General features: G+C 38.0%; 1 protein-coding gene across 13 annotated transcripts in view; it reads right to left on the reverse strand.

The window, feature by feature from the left end:
* Positions 1-21830, reverse strand: part of LOC126874335 (protein unc-13 homolog B-like) — a 379726-nt gene that overhangs the window by 224257 nt on the left and 133639 nt on the right. For 2 of the 13 annotated variants that reach the window (XM_050636273.1, XM_050636269.1), the window contains exon 1: positions 4608-5741. The exons of 7 other annotated variants lie outside the window; for them this stretch is intronic. The gene's annotated coding sequence lies outside the window, so the exon portion shown is untranslated. Of the gene's footprint in view, positions 1-4607; positions 5743-21830 lie in introns of those variants that run through there. 4 more of the 13 variants (XM_050636294.1, XM_050636284.1, XM_050636279.1 and 1 more) reach the window with 3 other exon arrangements.

Genomic DNA, 21830 nt, shown 5'->3' on the forward strand with positions numbered 1-21830 from the left:
TTCTCCATTGCGAATCACCGCGCTTTTTGCCACTGATACACGCTGCCCGTCGCTCGTCAGAATTTAAACGCGGCCACGGAGCTGCTAGCGCGAGATAACGCCGAGGGTGGCAGCAAGAAATTCGGCGAGCCCCTGAGTTCACGGCGCTCAAACGTCCGTTGAGCATTAAAAGCGTCGCCCAGCTTTATCGAGATCTACGCGCCCTTCTTTTAAAGCAAAATTCGACCAACATCGTGGTTATTCTCTCGAGGCAAAATTATCCTTCTTTTCGGTATCTTTCTTAACGTTCGCGGCCGTAGAAATGGGAATAACAGCGCGGGAAAGGGCGCGGAGCGTGCTTCGGTGACGACTCTGATTCTTCTATACGATATATCGGAAAACGATAAGAGGAGAATCGTTGGGAAGAAAACGAGGCTCAGTTATAACTTGAAAAGTGAAAGTATCGATCGATATTCTGTTTTAGATTTATGTTTGTTAGAAATTTTTAAAGCTTGTCAAGGATAGTTGGTCAATTGGTTATTCAGCTTTAGGGCAATTTATAACAAATACCTAAATTTCGTGTAGCTAGTGAAAGCACAAGTAAGGGTTGCTGATGTTCGACGATGGCTAATGACTCGAAGTTATATTGCTGTTAGGTACCGAGAGTTTTGATTGTTTAGAACGAGAAAATTTTGGTATAATAAACATCGCGTTGCCTTAAAAGGAGAGCAAGGTGGTGCCTACAAGAATTAATCGCTCGATCCTTCTTATTTGGAAAATATTTTTATTAACAATTTTACAGATCGATAATAGCAAAATTTAACGATAACTTCCAAGGTATTTCTTTCCTTGACCTCCACCCTAAAGAAGTTTCATTTATCCTTTAAACCGTAAGGGATACTGTACAATTTCAAGATATCGAATTATTTTACGCATTGTTTCGAAGTTCTATGCGCTCTATCGATCCATTCCGCAACAGCTTATCGCTTTAAACGAGAACGCGAAACTTGCAACGTTTTCTCGCCAGGGAAGGTTAAGTCCTCGCTTCGAATGCAAAAAATATTTCGTGTCTCGCTTCACCGAGGATACCAAACATGTTCGTCGCAAGATACTGCGTCAGCTGCGGCCAGCGGAAAAGTCTACAGGGCTTTCGAGACTCGCTCCTATATTCGCCTGCTCTCCAACTGCCTGTGATATTCTGCAGATAACGGTCTCTAATACGATGATGGTGGAACTTTAAATGGACTCGCCTATTTTTGAATAAAATTGTAGCAAAGTGAATAGAAAAGTTGAGAAAGAGTTAAAGTCGCCAGCGATGTTTCTTTATTGGGAATTGTAGTGAAATTGTCATAGACTATCTGCTTTAAAAACTCGCACGAATCGTGAAGGGTATTTCCGAAACAGGAACTAAGGGCTTTGGGAATATATTTTATGCTTCGTAATCCATGTAGATTTTTACGTTCTGGTTATCTAGAGTACATATCTATCTATCTTGTATCTCTTTTTTTTTGTATTACTATTTCTGTGTTACCTTCCTTTGTCACATGTTATTAAATTCTCACAGCTCGGACATTATATTCTACTAATCAGAATCAGATAAACGTAGTTCAATAATATGACGTTATCGTAGCAATAAATCTGATAAAGTCGTACATATTCAACTTGAAAGATCAAACAAAATATCATATATAGAGTATAGCGATTAAAGAATCGTAAGAATATTGTCAAACTATCTTTACGCCGGTGAAATGTCCTAAACAAATCTTTGAAGCTAAATTGTCGCAAATGAAATTCGAAGGGACTATAAAAAGTGGAACAAAATCAAAAAAGGAAGTGTTTTAAAATCCTTTTTTACTCGATTCTTTTTACGATCCTTACGAGATGTGAAATACGTGTTTCCGAAGCAGAGCGAACCACTTGAGGGACACCTGCTTTCGCGTTACGCGATTTATTTTCGCGTATACAATGTACAAGTCACGGTAGATGGAAGTTCGAAGCAACAACCCTGGAGGATCGTATTCTCAATGAAACCGCGTTGGTGCCTCTATTTCTGGCGTAACGAAACGAGGAACGATTAATCACGGATATCGTAACCAAATGTATACGTTAGCTCGTGTATACGAAATGAACTTGCACTGGAATTTCTGCTTTATTGCTCCGTTTCGAAACAAAACATACGATACGTTACGCTAGATACGTTACCAGAATTATATTCAGATTTGCTAGTACCATGTTTGCCTTCGGTAAGAATAATTCTCTATGTCGGAATAAAATAGTACAGGAGTATTCGAAGAAAGTTTCTGGTTTATCCTACAGAGATATTATTGTACTGAGATAGAATAAAGGCGATAAATTAATCGAGGATAGTGACGATGAGCTGAATATCTAATCCAGTTGTGGAATAATGCTGCACAAGACGTTCGTAATAAGACGATATAAACTACTTAAGAAGAGTTTCTTTTTATGAGGGATAAATTGTGAATAAATTATAATATATTACTTTATCGAAAAGAAGTACTACATTAATTGTAAGTCTTCGAAAAATAGCAATCAAATTAGAAGATGGAAATTATTCTATATTTCACAATGAAACGTTGATAAGAATTGATTCGAGGTAATTTTTCGTGTGAAAGGATATTGTATAATTGAAACGACGGTGGGCAGTTGCTAGAAAGAAAGATGATGCTAATTCCATAAGAAAACGAGGAATGTTTCGCTTTGTTGAAACGAAACGCGCGAAACAAAATTTCTAAATATTAACGATCAAAGTAAGAAATAAGATTATACGTTCGCTATTGCAAACGAAAATAATCATACATCTCGTTATTCGGACAGAGTTTCTCTTTGGTGGATATCGTGTAATTGAAACGGAACACGAAATTGGAAAAACGAAATTTCCGAACGTGAAGATCAAGTAACAACAGGCTAATGATATACAGACGGACGTGATTTACGCGGTACGTTTTCTAACACAACGATTCGATACCGGAAGGCATAAAATTCAGCGTAAAGTTCGGCCTTTGAAATGAAAATTTGCTGAAAATTTATAACGAACCTGCGATCGATCGACTGGCCAGAACAAACGCGAGAGAGAAAAGGGAGGGAAAGAAAAATAGGGAATTTCCAAACGTTCCGACGAGAACACACGCGCGTGCCCTCTCTTCAACTCGTTCAGCTAACGTGCTATTGACCCGCTAAACCAATTTCCGGGGCGCAATTGCGGAAGATTTTTATTACAGGGAACGTAACCATAGAATCCAGTCGATCGTTTCTACCTTCCATTTGTCATGTTAACCTGTAACCGCGTATCAAAGATGAGACGAAAACTTTCGATCGATTAAAAAGTTGCTTCGAGCCTTCTTCCGATAATTTAACACGACCTGTGAAGTATAAGTCTGCGAATTCTAATTAATTAACGAAAGTTTTGAAAGTATCTGTCAAAAGGATGGATTCTAGATTTGTCGTTTTTGCAATTACTGAAAGCATAAAAATGCTTTTAAGAATCATTGACGTTGATTTTTATCGAGATGGAAAGATGATCGTATATGTATACTTATGTATTTTCATCGCGTCCTTTTAATTATGATCATCGATGTTCTAAATATTTAACGTTTTAATAGTTCTATTTTTAATATTCAGAAACAATCAGAAATTGCGGTTACACGAAATTTACCATATTCGACATTTCCTTGTTTTTTTTATCGATATTAAACTAAAAAATAATTCCTCTCGGTATAATGAATGCTTCCGATAATAAATATCGCGGTTCACCGTTCACCTCTATAGCGTGGAATTATATGGTATTAATTATATCTTCCTCGGAAAGTCAAATTATATAACTGTAACATATCGCAAGGCTTCGCAAAACTTTGACTAAATGTAAAATCGATCGGGCATTTCAACATATAAATTTCCAAGTTGGAACGCGAGTTTTCCGTATCGAGGAAGTTTCGATCTGGAGAAGAAGAGTTTCGGTCGTCTCGAGCTTTCAACGTTTCCAAGTTTGCCCGAGTTGCTTAGTTTTAACCCCCCTTCCGACAGGAAGAAAGGCTAGCGTGGAGGCAAGTCGAGCATAGCTCGCTTTCGAAGTGGAAGAAACGCGTATTATCGTTTTGTCTGGCAGCAATCACAAAGGTGGCTCGTTTCTCCGGTGCGCGCCGTTTCTCTCACGGCCACGAAATTCCCGTGCTTCAAAGAACGTCGAACCTTCCCCCCCCCCGACAAGCATTCCATTGGAATTTTAAGTCGTTAGGAGGATGATACCGAGCATTCCGTGTTCCCCCAACGACAACGAGTTTCTCCGACTTTTTCGTATCTCGCGAAGCGTCACGGGCAGCGTAAGAAACGGTACTCTCGCTTGAATTTTAAATCGTAGAATTTAAAGCGACCGCCCCGGCATCGACCGGTTTTTCTGCGTCGCGTTCCTCGCGGCTTGTTTCCCACTCCCCTCGAACCCGTTCGAATTCGAATTTTTCCACGACGCGACATTCCACGAAATATCTCGATAAAGCGAAGCATCACATTTAAACTAGACATTTATTCAAAGAACATCACTGTGTGCGTCGAACTATTTTCGACTATCTCGTAATCGATGCGTAGTAGAATCGCACAAATTTCCTCGCACTCACAAAGCAGCACGATTCCATGTAAATCGAATTTCACGAGTCTCGAGTACGGAATCACACTCGCGCGCACCAGACGATCTCGCGAGGCAATCGAAAACCGGCCGAGCAAGGGAGCCTGTTCCCCGACTACCGAGCAACGACTTACATCTCTCGTTTCACCTCGCGTTCTACCTCGGTCCGTTTTTCCTACTACACGCGAATAGATGGAAGCACGCGCGCGCGCGTGCACGCAGCCAAGCTAGCAGGCGAGAGGCAGACAGGCACGCGAGCACGCACGCACTGGACGATTACTTGGGCCACGCGCACCGACCCTCTCTCGATGGTGTAGCACACGACGACTAGTAAGGCAGGAAAACAGAAAAACGCTGTCGGCCGGTGTGTAAGCCGCGAAAGAAGGTCGCCGTTCGTTCACTCGGAAGCCTTGCCGGCGTTCTCGGAGCGCCGTCGCGCGAGTAACCGGCGGGAGGACGCTGCTCGACGCCGGCACTTCCTCGCTACTAGCATCCCCGGCGTCTCTCTCGACGCTACACTCGACGGAAACGCCGCGCCGGCTCGACCTCGCCGAAAGACGCGCGACTACTGTCTGAATGTGGGGCAAGGCTGACCCACGCACACGCACACGCACACGTCGCCGTGTGGGCCGTGGCAAGCACGGCTCTCGTTACTGCCGGCTGGCACAACGTGTACCTTCGCTACTAACCTACCTCCCTCCTCCCGCTTCTCTCCCTCCCGCGCCTCTCAACGAACCTCCATCGCATTTACCCTTCTCCGCAACACCCCTCCATCGCCACGAGGATATATCTGCTCCAGTAGCCCCCTCTGTCCAACCGCGGCAACGACGATCAACCTCTCGAACCACCACCCTTCCGAGTCTACGTACATTGCGCATGCCGCAGTGCCGTACCGAATCAGAACTACCCTGTGCACCCTCATCGAGCGGAATTCCATCGGTCGATTTTTTTCCCCCTTTCGTTTTCTCTTTCTCTCGTATCGAGGGCGCCTCTGCACACAACGCTTATCGGTCGATCCTTCGTCTTTCGTGGTCTCTGTATTTTTACCCCTTTTCTAATTATCCCAGCCATTGTCAGATGTCGTAAGTGTATCATAGGTGAAATTATGCGTTAAGTATTGTTATTCGTGTATTTTTGGCGCGTTCGTTTGGGTGACATTTTTTCCTCTGATCAATCGATTCGACTTGCTCTTAACAACGTAAATGTATGCGATACGATTTGGATTTAAAAAATTGGTAAACGCGTGGACGTTGTTTCGTGTCTGGGTTAGATCGTTACATGGGTGTTTTCAGGTACGAGCAATGGGCGAAGATAGCGTTGCTGCGAGTTCAACGAACTCGCTGGGTTGGGTGGCAGTTTGACAAGAATGAATTTCTTCTTGTCAAGTTTTACGCCTAGGAATCATTGAATCAAACGCAGTACTGGGCAATTTAAATTGCACCATGATTACGGCACGATTGCAACTTCCACGCGTCTTTTATGCTCGACGACTAATTTCTGTTGCAGTATAAATTAATAGAGTTGCTACTCAGTTATTAAAATGTTATGATTACAGACTTTCTCCTGGCGTTATCGATGGACGTATTTTATAGTTACTCATTCAAGACGAGATAAGTAATTAAAGGAGGAGGGAGGCAAGGAGTGTATTGTTTTATTCTTATTTCATACGTGTTGTATTGCGAGCAAAGTAAAATCTACTTTGTACTAATTAATAAGAAGCTCTTCTCTTTTAAAATCGAATGTTGACGTTCCTACCTGATCAACCATTCAAAATGTCTCTTTCCTTTGAAAAACATCGATCTAATTTTTGATCGATCGAAATTGATCTAACTTTGACAATAGCACGAGAGCTCAACATTATTCGTTGATAGTAACGTTTGTCTTCATACGTGAAAAAGTATTTTGGGAATCTATGAATTTTATTAACCTTAATTTCTTCTACCTTAAAGAGCCAAACTTTGTGACATTTGATGCGCGATCGAATTTTTACGAATCGATAATAATACGATAAAAATCTTTCGATGACTCAAACGAAATCAATTTTAAATTTCGTTTAATGCATCTGTACAATTCTTCCGTATGGTATCGTTATTTCTTTCCTCTTCCGCGTATCACATGTACAATTTATTTTCCTATTTCCACTGAAATTGCGAACCAGGCCACAAATTTTTATTCCTTCGTTTCTTCATACACATACACGAAGTGTGCACATACACCTCCCTTTGCATACAACTACAAACTTTACTTTACATTATTCTCAAATGACCAACCTTTGGAATTAATTTAAGCGCTGTAAAAGAATTTATTGCTCCTGTACATTGTACAGTGTACGGTACACGTTTTCTTCTTTCTCCTCTTTCGTTTATCAGATATGCTCGATTACTTAATAACCGTCATCGTAAAATAAATAAAACAAAGAAAAGCCGCGTATCGCATAATATTTCCAAGTGGTCGACACTTTATTAATCCCACTCATAAGTAGTTCGAAGAACTTGTTAGGATATTTTTAGAAGGCACGCTTTCCTCGCGTGTTGTCCAATGGGAACGTGTGAGTGGATTACGACGCTGCGTGCGTTTATGCAGATGCAGCGAAGAATTTTATTAAAACTCTTTAAGACCTCCTTTATACACAGTAGATACACTGCTCGTTCCTCTTGTCGTTTATGCGGATATAGGATCTTTGCATCGAGGTAGGAACTCTCAATGTAAGAACTCGAACATTAAAAACAAATCACTCGAGGACAAAGAAACAGACGAATAAAAGAAAATGGTAATATTTATTGGAAAATGAGAAAACAAATAAAACGTAATTATCATATCGTATATGAGATACTAGTAGTATAGTAGAGAAACAAATTTGTCATTTCCTAGCAGTAGGTTAGCTGTACAGTTTTTGTCTTTTGAATTAACTGCTTCGTGTGAGCTACGTATATAGTTTTTTTTTATTTAGTCAACATAAGATATTTTATGTTATTGAAGTTCCTCTAATGTTCTTTGCAATGATGTTTATTCGTAAGCTTGAATGACAAGTTATCGCTTCATTATTATATCTTGCTTCCATTATTAATGCATTACCCTAAATCGTTTTAAATAGGAATTTAATGATATAACCATACAATTCTGACATCCCGTTTCTTTTCTAAAAATCTATACCTATACAAAGTAATTTATTTTCTTTTCTTTTCTTAAATGTATTTTCTTACGCATTATTTCATCAATAAATCAGATTTTATGATTATATCATTAAGTAAAGTGAACTTACAGCGTGCACCACTGTATTAATTGATTACTGCTTTTGTAACTGCCTTGATAGTTTATAGATAGAAACCAAATTTCCAATTCGCAATAACGTTTCACGTATCACCTATACATGTAATAAATGTATTAGATCCAAACTAATGGGAGAATTCGCATATTACAAGTTCAAATTACGACTCTATACTGATTATATCAATTATTCTGATTCCACTTGTGTAGACAAGAGCAGAGCATACATAAGAGCAAATAAGCTGTTAACGTTATTCCCAACTACCCTAATTTATTACTTCCTGCGTGTATTTAAAATATCTACGAAGTGCTTCGTAAAAGCCACGCAAACTTTACCTCCAACTCGGAAAAGTTTTATGAAACTTAAAAAAGTAAGAAAAAGAATGCTCCGACCGATCGTATGCAGATGTTTCATTACGCGTAACACCGTTACGTCGCATCGACAGCACGCTCGTTCGCAGAAAGCGTAACGAGGCAAAAGAAACACGCACGACCGCTTAAAAATCTACTTCACCTAATCGAAACGAGTTCGTTGCGTGCAATGGCGCATGCGTGGCCAAACACTTATCCGAAGGCCAGGATCTGGCCGATTCCTGGTATCGTGTCGGTAAACGATAAAAGATCGTGGAAAAGCTCGCGCTTTTGTCCGGCGCGACAAAACGCGCGACCGCGTACACGAACTGTGTCACGTTCAACAGTTTACCCTACATTCAACAGTGTTCCGTGAGCAGCAGGGATGCTTTGAAACGCACCACCCTCGAGGACAATGACTAGCGTCGCGAAAGAATTTCAACAGACACGGAAGAATCGACCAAGAAAGAGTTTTTAGAAAAGCCAACCAGGAAGATCGAGCGAAAGGCATATTCGAAGCAATCGAGAAACACAGACCCAAGATTTCAATGGTACATAGAGTGGTTCAGGAAGCAGATGGCAACGTTTTGGTGGTTTGTCGCGTTCGCGGTGGCAACAGCTGGTGTAAATGACAGTCTGGAAGTCTTTCTTTTCTGCTGTCCCGTGTTTTGGACACGTGACAGGAAAAAAGATTGGGTTTTAGATGTACGAGGTATACTTACACATGGTGAAACGATTGCACGTTTCTACCTGAGATATCTCATCCGCATATGTTAATTATTATGGACTTGAATCGTTGGAAATATATCTGAATAAAAAAAAAGTCCGTAAAAATAGCTTGCTAACCTGAAACATTTTCCTCTGCCGTTACTATCTCTGCTTCTTTCGCTCGAACCATATAAACTGGTAAGACATTCGATGTTTACTATGCAAATGATAAGCCTTTGACACGAATCTCCCTTTATGCCAGCAGAACCAAAGCCTAGCCTCGAAAGTTACCTACTTCGGAAACACCCAGTAGACAAACTAAGAAGCACACCCGAGAATTGCGCGTGGTTCGGTGTCAGAGTCGTCGCGAAAATGGAACCGCGTCTCGAGCAACGAGACCCAGCTAACTCAAAGCTCTTCTCGTCCCTCGACAGCTTCGCTCCGCCTTCTGCCTTGCCAACCTCCTATCCTCAGACTTTCTTCGGTTCGCCAAGGTATTCTCCAGAGAAATTATATTGCGACCCAAAGCACGGTCGGTGGATGGCGCGGCGAGAGAGCCGGAAAGTGCGATAATTCGCCGCAACGCACGCGGTGTATTCAACCAGTGGCGGTAATATACCCGAGCTGGATGTTGACCTATAGGGTGACGCAGGATAAAGTCGCGAAGCAACTCGATGACCGATTTTGCTGCAAGCTAAGCCACGTTCCGCGGGTAGTTCACTGTGTGTTTGATGATGAGGTGTCAGACACTATAGACGGGGCGAAGATGAGGGACGCGACCTAAAATACGTTCAGCGAGAGGAAGAACGCTCCGAGAGGGTCGATGCTACGTAGAATGAGCGACGAAACGGAAGATACAAGGGAAACGGGCGGGTTAAAGGGAACGCGGCGAAGAAGGGAAAGGAGAGGAGAGCAGCATGCGGTAGCAGCCACCACGTCGTATACCAACGCCACTCCATATTGATTTTCCGGAAGGGGGGAGAATAGCGGTGAAGAGTACGAGCGACAGAGACGAAAAACGGGGATGTAAGATGGGAAGTTGGAGGAAGAGAGGGATATAAATGAAGAAGGAGAGAAAGTGAAACGGAACTGGAGCTGTAGCTGGAGGAAAGAGGTAGAGAGAAAGAAAGAGAGAAGCATGAACCGACAGGGTGGGATTAGCCGCTTCCTCGTTGTTGGCACAAGTAACCTCTGAATTTATGTTCGAAGATGGCGGTCTATGTGCCGGTCGGTGTAAATATTTCCGCGAAATAAACGAATGATAATGAAAAGATGATAATTAACAATGGTCGGACTATCGACTGGACGCTAGTTGAACGTCGTGTGCTGTGATTGTACTTAATATGGTGAACGTAGTATAACCAGCATGTGTATAATTCACGATCGACGGAATCGTTTTGTAAATTACATTAATGAAACGTTGGTTGAATGTGTTTCTGTATTATTTCGTGTATAAGTGATAAAGTACACTTTGCATGATATTATTTGAGTGTAGTAATAAGTTGTACTAATTAGGACAATGAAATTCAGAATTACGTTTAGTCGCTTGTAACCGTTACAATGTCGATGCAATTAAACTTCCAAAATTAATATTAGGATTAATTTTCTAAATGTTTCAACCACGGCGAAACACAAATATATTATACGATTCTTCGTCGGTATACAGCAGATAAAATAATATATAATATAAATTTCATAGAATAAATATGAAAACGTTTCTTTACAGACGTATATCTGTGTTTCGACGATTTAAGGATAGTGCTCAGATCAAGTACGTAATACGATGCTTCCGTGCCGTGAGTTCGTACGGCACTGAACAAGGAATCGTTCATCACGCATAAAGTAGAGTTAGTTCGTATTTAGTCAGACGACTTCGTATCCGTCCGTTTCCACTCGTCAACATTCGCGACGCGCCGTGTGAACTCGGTTGACGCTGCGCGTTAGCACAAACCGCGCGATTATTCATCTTGCGACGGAATATAATCAGCGTCGTCTGCTCAAAACTTTTTACTTTCGCTATTAAATAATCACTGGCAGCACGCCGGCTGTGGCGATACGAGGAATGGATTTCGTTTGACGCGAATGATCATTTCGTGCCGCGCAAATTACACGTAGGTATGGTGGAATTTAATTAAATTTCTCGTTTGCTGGAACTTTCGCGGAAGCATCGTTTCACCTTATCGTGGAAAAATAAGCTCGTATCAGCTTCCATAGGAAATATTTTACGAAACAATTGCTCTTTGACTGTTCACTCGTTAGTCTTCTCACAGATATTCGTTTAGCTATTGCAGAAGGCAATAGTAGAATGATCTTTTACACAATTCTTTTCGTTAAAGGGAAGAATCTAATTTCCAGGTGTCCACGTATTAAATGGATTTGTGCTTTAATTAATTTGCACCAGAAAGTGACAGTAGAGATTTTACTCTAATTAGGGGAAACCGTATGCAGCGATTAAACGGTAATTTATACTTGGAGTTTATTCCACTGATCAAGGATAACTTGGGGCGGAAAGGATTAATTTATACTTAGTATAATTTGCTTTTAAAGAAGGACACGATCACGTCGACTAAAAACTTCGATAACAGCAGTGAAATTTCATGAATTTTTATTTGTAATGAATTTTAGAATAAATGAAATTAAAGAATCAAGATAATCTTATACCATCTAGATAAAGAAATTTACGCTTAGGGAATGAAATCACCCCCAACAATATTACACCCGTAATGTTATGCTGAAAAGTTTTAGCTGAGAAAAAGTTTTTTCTGCATTTCTTTTTTCCTTTTGCGCCTTTGCGAAAACTTTTCATCAAAATGATTATTCTCGCTAAAAGTAAGATTTAAAACTTTAATGAAGGTACAAGTGTCTCTAAGAAGATATTTAATAATGCTAATGAACTAGACTACCAAGTTTTTTTAACTTAACGCTACGTTTCACATTATTATTGAATACAAAAATTTTGTAGCGTATACCTTTACCTGCTTTCCATTTAAGCTGATTGCTAGAATACGGATATGTATGCAATTTCATTTTTTTTTTTAATTTAACAAAGGAAATAGAACGTATACAGAGATTTATTTCACACACCGAATATTATAGCGAGTATTATCTAAATTTCCTATAAATGAATAAAAATCCGCAATCACAAAATCAATTAAACCCTTTTACATCTTTTATTAATAAATTTTGTAACAACTATCGCATATGCCCCCTACGTTCGATATTTCGTTTAATTCACCCACCACAATAAAACTCCTATCTCCATATTATATTTATACTTATATTTACCATAACTACAGCGAGTAAAGATGCAAAAATTCACTAGTCAGTTCAAACAGAAACGAACTTTATTATTATTCGAAAGTTTAATCTCGAATCGAATTGCCCGGGAAGAGAAGTGTTTAAAAGTCAGAACTTTCTGCTAGCATTGTTCGTGTGTGTCCAAGAGACTGCAACGTGATAAGACTTGCGAAATAATACGGACTGTAGGATAGAACTTGAAGGAAGTTGCACGTTATGGGGACCAATCGTGAAAGGTGACACGAGCAGCAAACAGCCACGTTCGCTTTTATTATACAGCACAAAGTTTTCGTTCGCGAGCACAAATCGCCGCGTGAAAATAAATCAAGCTTGACAAACTCGAGCTTGTTAGTGTTCCGTCACGACTTTCTTCTTTCAGCGAGGCACGATGGTCTTTCCGTGTGACTTGGCCAAAACACGTGATGTTTGCATCAAACTTACCTACCCGCGATGCACCGTGAAATTTTTGTCTTCGCCATATACAATTTACGTAATTTCTGCTTCAGTCCTTTCGCTTTTTTTTCCTAGAAACTTGCACAATTATCTCGTGCTGTGTAGTCTAACAAATGAGAGTTGAAATTGGATAATGCGAAACAAAATTGATATAAATTTGACGCATCGTCTCCTCCTTATTTTTATTTCTTCTTTTTCTTTCTTTTTTAATTTACGATCGTGAATCACAGAAAACGTGGAACATTTTAGAGGAAAACTTGATGTATTCGAAAATTTGGCATTTGATTTATAGAGAATTATTTTTATGGCGATATCATAAAAGAAATTATTACGTTAGTCTTAAATCAAACAATTCTTGCAGAACGCAGCAGAATATGACGGGTTAACGTTATGAGAATATAATGCGCTAAAGAGGTTGAGCGTAAAGGAAGACGGGAAGTCGTTACTGTCAGACGCGCGGTGCACTCAATAAGACAGAACTTACGCTTCTCTGCAGTTTCTTATATCACACGCAATTTACTCGATTCAATAGAAATTTTATGAGCACGTAACAATTGGATAGCAATCGCATTTACAAGGTTAGATCTTCGTTTATCCGTTCAGAAAGAAAACTGTAGATTTTTGCATATTAGAAACGAAGGTCCTTTCAAGCCCGAAATGTGAAGAGAATTAGCATATTACGAAATCATAGAGAAAATTCGATACTTTTCGCGACAGAATTAACGGAACATCATGTAGAAACTACGATATCTATTTACGCAAAACTTTTTACGAATACCGGCGCAATAACGCGGATTTACTTAAAAACATCGAGCCAAAATGTTGTACATAACACGAAAGAGCAAAGGTAAGATCAAATTGAAAAGTTTCATCAGGAAGTTGCACGGTTTTGCCGGGGATTTTCGCAACTTTCCAAGTCTGCGAAGTTTCCGTCTGAAACACTGTCGATATTGATAAGAAGATACGTTGTACTTTATATTTACTGTCTGTGGCTTACGCTATCGGTTCTCATACCACCTATCGACATTGTATCCTTAAATTTTCTATTGTTTCTCTTCACGTTACAATAGAGTACACTAAGTTTACTACGCTGAACAACTGTTATTTCTGCGGATTTTTATATTTCAAGCTTTGGTATGCTACGATCGAAGTTTTTGCGCAAAACCAAAGGAATTTCAGTTGATTAATTGGTTAATTAACCATTGTTGGAATATTTATTGGAGTTGTTAATTGATATTGGTTGAAACTTTTAGCACTTTTGGGACTGACGAGACAATAAACTTGAAAGGTATTTTGTAAACAAACTACACGATTATTGTAATCTTCCTGAGTTACAATTTGTGTATTATCCTTTGCAGTTTTGCTGACATCTAAAGACATAGAATAAAGACTTATTATTGTGTTCATTATTGAAAGAAAAATCTGTCTCAGAAGGATCAATCACTATATTCTGCTCGATAAAAATTGAAGTACCAGAGAAGTTACTACAAAGACAAATAAAGCAATACATATGTGGATACTTTCGTTAAGATCTCAGTTAAGAATCCCATAACAACGCTATATACCATAAACTTGTATCTTAGTCAACTTTATATTGATTTATACTCGTTACACTTATTATTTAGTTAACATATCCATGTTGGCGAATGAAATGTATTCTATATAATTCGATATTTCACGAATAGCGTAGGAGACAAGACAATATTCTCAAGCAACATCTATGAATTTCCATCTCTTATCGAAAGATCAGTTCAACAAGCCAAAGTGAAAAGGATAGGTAAATAAGCGAAGAGAAAGAAGGACAGGACGAACAAGTCGTTGCAACTTAATTTGCTACGAAGAGAAAAAATCACGAGGAAAAATATTTCAATCTCCTTAGTACTTCGAATCGAGCACCCTTTGAATAAGAAATTCAATTTGTTCTGTATTCTTTCGAAATGAATGTAATTTCACGGCGTATCGCTATGTCCCGGTTAAAGTAAACACTTGTGCAATATGCAGGTGAGTCGACGTAGCTAACATAGAACGACACGCAACGTGCTATTTCATTATTGTTCCTACACTGTTTCATAGAATATCGCGGCATGATCCGTTCCTCGAGTAAACATGCTTTTCCTTCGCGGAATGATGGCTTCTTCATCGTAAACGGTTGGATAGTTTGTCGTCAAACGACTTTATTCCATGAAATATGAGTAGCCGAAGTTCGCTAGGTTTCGCACGGAAGATTCAATGTATACATGCACATTCAATTATCCAACTAATTATCAAACCGCTGTACTACTTTTTGTGTAACGTGTTCTTATGTCTTGTGAAACAACAACACAGAGAACCAAGGTTATTAGCGTGCTTTCGATATGTAAAGGGGAAAAAACATTTTCGAGAGATGTAACCGTTTTTTTTTTGATGCTGTACTCTAACAAACATACCATTAGGGATTATGGTTTCAACAGGAACGAAGACGAATCCACAACAAGAACGCCTGATGTGGTGTTCGAAACATGTGAAGCGGAAACGGATATGGAAAGACACGAGATATTATTTGCTGAGACCGTAACCATTTGCATTGCGTATACTATCTTTCAAAATAAAGAGGAAATACAGTTAAAGATATATGTTTTCGTATTTTTATAAAACAAATAGGACTACTTATAATCATTAAAAAAATAGTTCACTTTTTTAGTGTTTTTCACAATCTTATTCAACAGCGAAAAGCTTAAGAACGTGAAGTAAAAATCACGAAATTATGGGAAAAAGGTACGTGCCAATTAGGATCCGCGTAGTATGCAAAGAACGTGTTAAATTACCAAATGAAGCAATTACTTGTGATTTTACGTTCTTTTGCTCTACTAACACGAAGAACTAATTGGGTAATATTTTGTGATTATTCTCTAATGCGTCAAGGAACCGTCGATTTAGAGAAAATATTTCTATAAAATATTTCTCCAAAAAAAACATATACGACACGTATCTTTCCCATCGACAATTATTCGTACAAACATAATGTTCACCTTAAGAACTGTAAACATGTTCTCTCTAATGTCTTCAAAATAATTAAATATAAAGAAGCAATATAAACGCGAATAATTGAAAACGATAGAACTATTAAACAGTCGTTTCAGCGTCGAACGTCGTCATTCCTTATCCGTGTTTGGAACACTTACGGAAATAAGTGGACGATAATTTCTTTGTCGACGCACCGGCATCATCTATTATATTACAGGCTGGACGCGAGGACAATAAATCGAATGACGTATTGGTCGCCTTCTTCATCAGCATCTTCTACGTCATCTATTATGTGGAACGTCCGTTCTATTGAGCAACGCGACGGGATAATGCGTTTTGAATTAATCGCTGAAAGAAAATGCCCAGCGGGCTTGAGCGCGAAGGAAATAGGAGGGATGCTTTGCCGCCTCGATTTATTCTTACGCAGTCTCCCTCGTTCAATGGCCATTCGTCAATTACGCCCTCCTTCGTAATAGGAATCAATAGGTCGAGACGAATCCAAGGACCAAGGGTCATTTTTCCGACGTTACAGGCTGTATGTTTCTTCTTAACGGGCAATAAGGAAAATATCGCTACACTTTACAAGATATGCCACGTACGGTATTTTCTCGACCTGCACTGGTGATGAATTAACGAGTATTATGTGTGTAATGTGCTAAGGTATATGTACGTACATAGAATCGAGGAAACGTGCTAAAATGTAAGATACGAGCCGCTTATTTATCAAATCGGTTAACTTGACAAAACAAAGCGGATAGAAAATAAAATGCCACTTCCGCGATGCTCAATTGCGCGTAACTAACATTTACAGGTTTTATTTATGGTATAACACCTATCTTTTTATCGGTAAACTAGAAAATACGCAAAATGTGAATTCCAAAGTATTCAAAAATACTTATGCCAATATTTCGCACGCGCATCTTGCGGGAGTAATTAGTGTGTATAAAAGTTGATGTGATAGCTATAATTAAAATATAAAACGTTTTGACATTCAGACTGTAAAAACTTTAGATGAGATATGGACCCCTTCCCTCTAGTTTCTTTCTTTTTTATCTTTTTTCGTTTATACCTTTCTTCTCAGCTTATTTCTTTGCTTTGTATATCCGCTTTTCTCTTGCTATGTCTCTTTTTCGTATTCTTCTTGCTGTATATTTGCTCTGCCAATTTTGAATAATTCGAAAGCGCGTTCGAAGCTTTGGATCAGATTAAATTTTCTTCGTATACGAACTATATCCGTCGTTTGTTCGTATCGAAGATTATGCTTCGCATACTAATCCTCGATAAATTGAGAAACCGAGTAACAAAACTCTCGCTTTTTTCTCTCGTAAATTTGTCCCCTTATAAAACGATTTTACCATTTATGAGTAATGACATGATTGCACATACGAATCGGTCGCATGTTAGTAACGTGGACCAGTTTACTCGATGTATCAGGCAATGCTCGTTAAGCAATTCACGAGCTGCACATGCGTGGCAACGTGGATCGTTACCAAAATTAAAGGACTGACCTGTACTTGGTGCAACGACATTTTTCATCATTAGAAGCAACTTATCGGCGAAAGAAGAGTCGTTTATCAAGAAATCATCACGCGAATTAATTAGGTTCTAGATTTCTTGCAGTTTTATACCACACACGTTACGAACTTCTTTTAGTATAGTTCGACGTGAAACCTCTACCTCATTTTTGTCTGTAATAACAGTAGAAGGCAAAAAATTAATTACCGTTATGTCAGAACACAAATTTTTATTTTACTTCTTATTCCTAGAATTATAAGTCTGCGTTGATGGTCTTCAGTTTATTTAGAACCACGATAGGAATAAGAGTATTTTAAATGCTTGTGAAAAAGAAATTCGATCAATCGTTGGTCCACAATTTTTTCTTTCATCTGATTGGTATGTACGATATTTTTGATTCGTTAGTAAGGAAACATAATTTTGATTATGGAATTTGAGAGATCCGGTGCGCGTTTTATTAACGCTTCATGCATTTTTTTTTTTTTTTTATATATATATTTGAATCGAAACCTTTGCTATTTGTTCGTACAACTTGATACGACCAGGCAAAGAAAAAGAGTACGATATCTGCATTTACTGTGTGGTTAGCAATGACGAAAGAAGAATGAATTACATAGGTTAGTGTGTCATTATTTTCAAAGCCGATGTCGTTTTAACTCGCTCTACCATGAGCAAACAAATGTTCGCTACGTGCGCAACATTCTAAGCACCTGGTATTTTTCAAAGAAGAAAGAAATTTCTGATGGACGAAATTCGTTTCTCTGCAAATATACTGGCTTAGGAAAAAACTTAATCGAAAGAAATTGTCCAAATATTACAAGTAGACTGGAAACGTTTATGCATTTGTGGAAAATTTAGAGATGTAAAATTAATGTATAAAGAATGTATAAAGTATAGTTATAATATGCACTGTACGAAACAAATCTCTAATTAGATTTTCTTCCTCTAATTATATCCATAAAAATATGATCCACAGTTTAATTGTAAGTTATATTTCATACTTTGCGACCACATTATGTATGTAATACATGCTATACTTGCTGTTTGTATTACATATTTTTTATGGCAATAAATTTCACTTCTGTCCCTTGGCGCATCCCTGTTAGAATTTAAGAATGGAAAAAAGTAAAATAAAGTTTATAGTAGTTGAAGATAAAATATGAAGTTAAAGCTACACGGTAATGTGACATTTAAACACAAATTAATGATTCCCAGATAACTTTAAAAATAACTGTGTAAATAAAATAACTGTGAAATAAGAAGTTTGTTTATCTCACAATGTTTATTACGCTCGATGTAATACCTTCTTTCTTGTAAAAACTCCATATACTTTTTCTTACTCGTTATTTCATCGTTACGTCGTAATTATAACGTCTGATACAAAAAGGCTAATTAATTCTTGGAATAATATTGACTTCTGAAAAGTGTGAATGGAATAACTAAGATTTCTTATCTGTCTCTTTTTGGCTCGTTCGTTGAACCAGGCGAAGATACGATCGAAACACGAGCGAAACAGTATCGTGTCCCTCGTGTTTCTCGCGATCGATTAGACGACACAGACTTGGTGCTTCTTTTTAGCGCAAAATTTGACACAAATTCCCGCTACGTGTCCCACACTGCTGTAATTCGATATTATCCAGGTAATTATGAACCATGGTCGTACCAATTAAAAAACTGTGTCACATTACCGGGATTACACTGTAATTAGACGCAAACCTGCGCGACGTCACAAAGGGAAACAGTGGCAAATAAAGGTGGAACTGAAAGCAATCTTACATCGCGGTTTATCTCGACTTCTGATATTAATTACCAAGAGATATAGAGTCATTGATATAAAATAAATAAACGTAATATCGCGTGCGTTGTTATTATTATTAGCCAATCGACGGCCTGTGTGAAATAATCACATTGCGCGATGTAAACACGCTTAAATATGATATACAGGGTGGTTGGTAACTGGTGGTACAAGCGGGAAGGGGGTGATTCTACGCGAAAAAAGAAGTCGAAAATATAGAATAAAAATTTAAAAATTTAAAAATTTGAAAATTTGAAAATTTAAAAATTTAAAAATTTGAAAATTTAAAAATTTAAAAATTTGAAAATTTAAAAATTTAAAAATTTGAAAATTTAAAAATTTAAAAATTTAAAAAATTAAAAAAATAACGTTAATCGAGACAACGATCTATAGTGAGATCCGTTATAACGAGACGTGATAAAGTGCACGTGTACCGAGCGAAAATTCAAAGTCGACTTTCTCGAAAGCAAAGCCTCAAACGAAAAATTTCTATTCTATATTTTCGACTTCTTTTTTCGCGTAGAATCACCCCCTTTCCGCTTGTACCACCAGTTACCAACCACCCTCTATAAGTATTTCAGAAAATATGTTCTTAATTTTAAATAAACAGTGTAGAAAAAGAGTAATCAAAGTTCCTTGATTCTTATATACAAAAACATTAAGACATTTGCATAAAAATAATAAAGAGAGCCTCGTCCGTAATATTACTCGCCCGTATACTATATACCATAAGGTACGAAATTTACTTTACCTATATAATTTTATGATACTAATTTTCTAAACTATGTTATTCCATAAATAATACCAACATTATAAAGAACGAAATACGAGAATTTGGAATAGAAAAAGAAAATACGTATGTTTGTAACTATTTGTATTTCGTAAACTATATACATATTTTATCTCGTGTTACTTATGCAGAAGAGTTTGAATAACTTATTAGATAACCTAATAATATTAACGTATGTTATGGAAATTTCATCTCTGATGGAAAACGCGTAATGTAACAGAAATTCTGTTTAACGGAGATAAAGTTGGATTAATTAAAATTATAACAGGGTACCAGGCTCTCCTGTCAGCCATATGTGTATATTCATTTCAAATACTTAATTAAGAACCGTGATGAGCATTCCGTCAGTCGTATTTTAAATTTCGAATTAACGCTACATTTCGGAACATCAAATTCGTAAATATATGTATTTTCTTGTCAAGTTTTGTACACTGCCATAAATAATATTTAAAATATACAATTCCAACCTTTGCTATAAATAATATTTAATAATTATATTAAACACGGATTTATTCGTCAACACCATTGTTTTATCGATCATCTTAAAGCCATGGTCAAAAACTCGCAGGAAATATATCCAGAGGAAGCTACGTGTTCTACTACATAAATCATCCGATTAAAGTTTCACGAAGGCCTGTTTCGAAGTTCGTCGACTCCAGCAACGAGGATTCACGCGATACAACGAATTCGCTATTTTCACGCGATACAGGGCAAAAGGTGCATTCCTGTGTGAACAGATAAAACATCAAGATTTTGGCTTAGTATAAACAAAAATTTGCCAGTTCCTTTCCAAACTCTTTCTGCTTATCAGTAAAAACTTATCCCGCTCTCTCTCTACTTATCAGAAAGAACGACTTCAGTCCCATAACGGTGCTTCAGAAAACTGTTTTCATTAAATTCCAATAAAATTTGAACTCATAATACCTCGGTCAATTACGATGATCTTCCAGTACGATAAGAGAGATAACGATAGACGCGTTTCAATTGTATGATCGTATACTGAAAGTATATTGTATAGTGAGAGTTTCGACATATCGCTATATAGATTAGGTTTATTGTAAAAATTAGATCAAACCATTCTTAGTAATAATTTATTACCTCTAATTTTAAAGATAAAGGTAAGTAAAAAGAATATGTACATGATACGCCTTTTCTATCATTCCTGTATCAGTCGCTGGTAGTACATTTTACATCTTTTACGTTACGACGATATCTAACCCATTAAGGACGAGCAATAATTTTTATCGCGTAATATCGTAATATCAAAAGCACCAATTTCTTTGAATTTTATAAAATCCTAGAATTTAGACAAAAAAGAAAAAAAGTGAAGATATTAGGCGTGCAAAAATTCCGTAACGTTCTCTTTTATAATCATAATGCAAAGAAACAGAATTCGAAGCTGCAGATTCATCGAACAGGTACAAATAAAATATTACGTTAATAAAACATGGACCATATTACCATCTTTTCTCTCCTCTTTATCTTGTTCTTCCTTGGCTTTAAATAATACAGACGTAATCTTGTCATCAGCATGAAATAACACACAAACCCTTAGACATCCGCGGAATGATAAACCATCATCTATCCGATCCATCTTCTTGATTCAACTAATTCACTTCTTGCGACAGTTTCCTCCAACTCGTTCCCTTCCAGATTAATCTATTTGGTCGATGTTAGTGTACAAATGCGTGAAGCATTAACTGGCAGTGGCTGTATCCCTCTAGGAAAATGCGTCGTACTATCAACGTGGACGTAACGAGAAGATCAGATAAGGGATTAGACGAGCACAGGATTAAACTGGTTTCTAACAAGTGACAAAAGTCCGGCAAGTCGGAAACTTTCGGTAATAATTAAAGCGCGATATGCCTGTACAGCGTGGCGTATAACTGGCAGTAGTTAAAGTCGAGGTTTCGAGAGACAGCCGCAACAATGCGGTCGTGTTACGCTGAAACTGTACCGAGAAAAGTGATTTATAGAGATAGCGAAAGACACGTTTGGCTGATGTCGTCGTTCGCTGTGGTTAACTGAACCTCGTG

Source organism: Bombus huntii, chromosome 2 (assembly GCF_024542735.1).
Source record: "Bombus huntii isolate Logan2020A chromosome 2, iyBomHunt1.1, whole genome shotgun sequence".
NCBI classification, from domain to species: Eukaryota; Metazoa; Arthropoda; class Insecta; order Hymenoptera; family Apidae; genus Bombus; species Bombus huntii.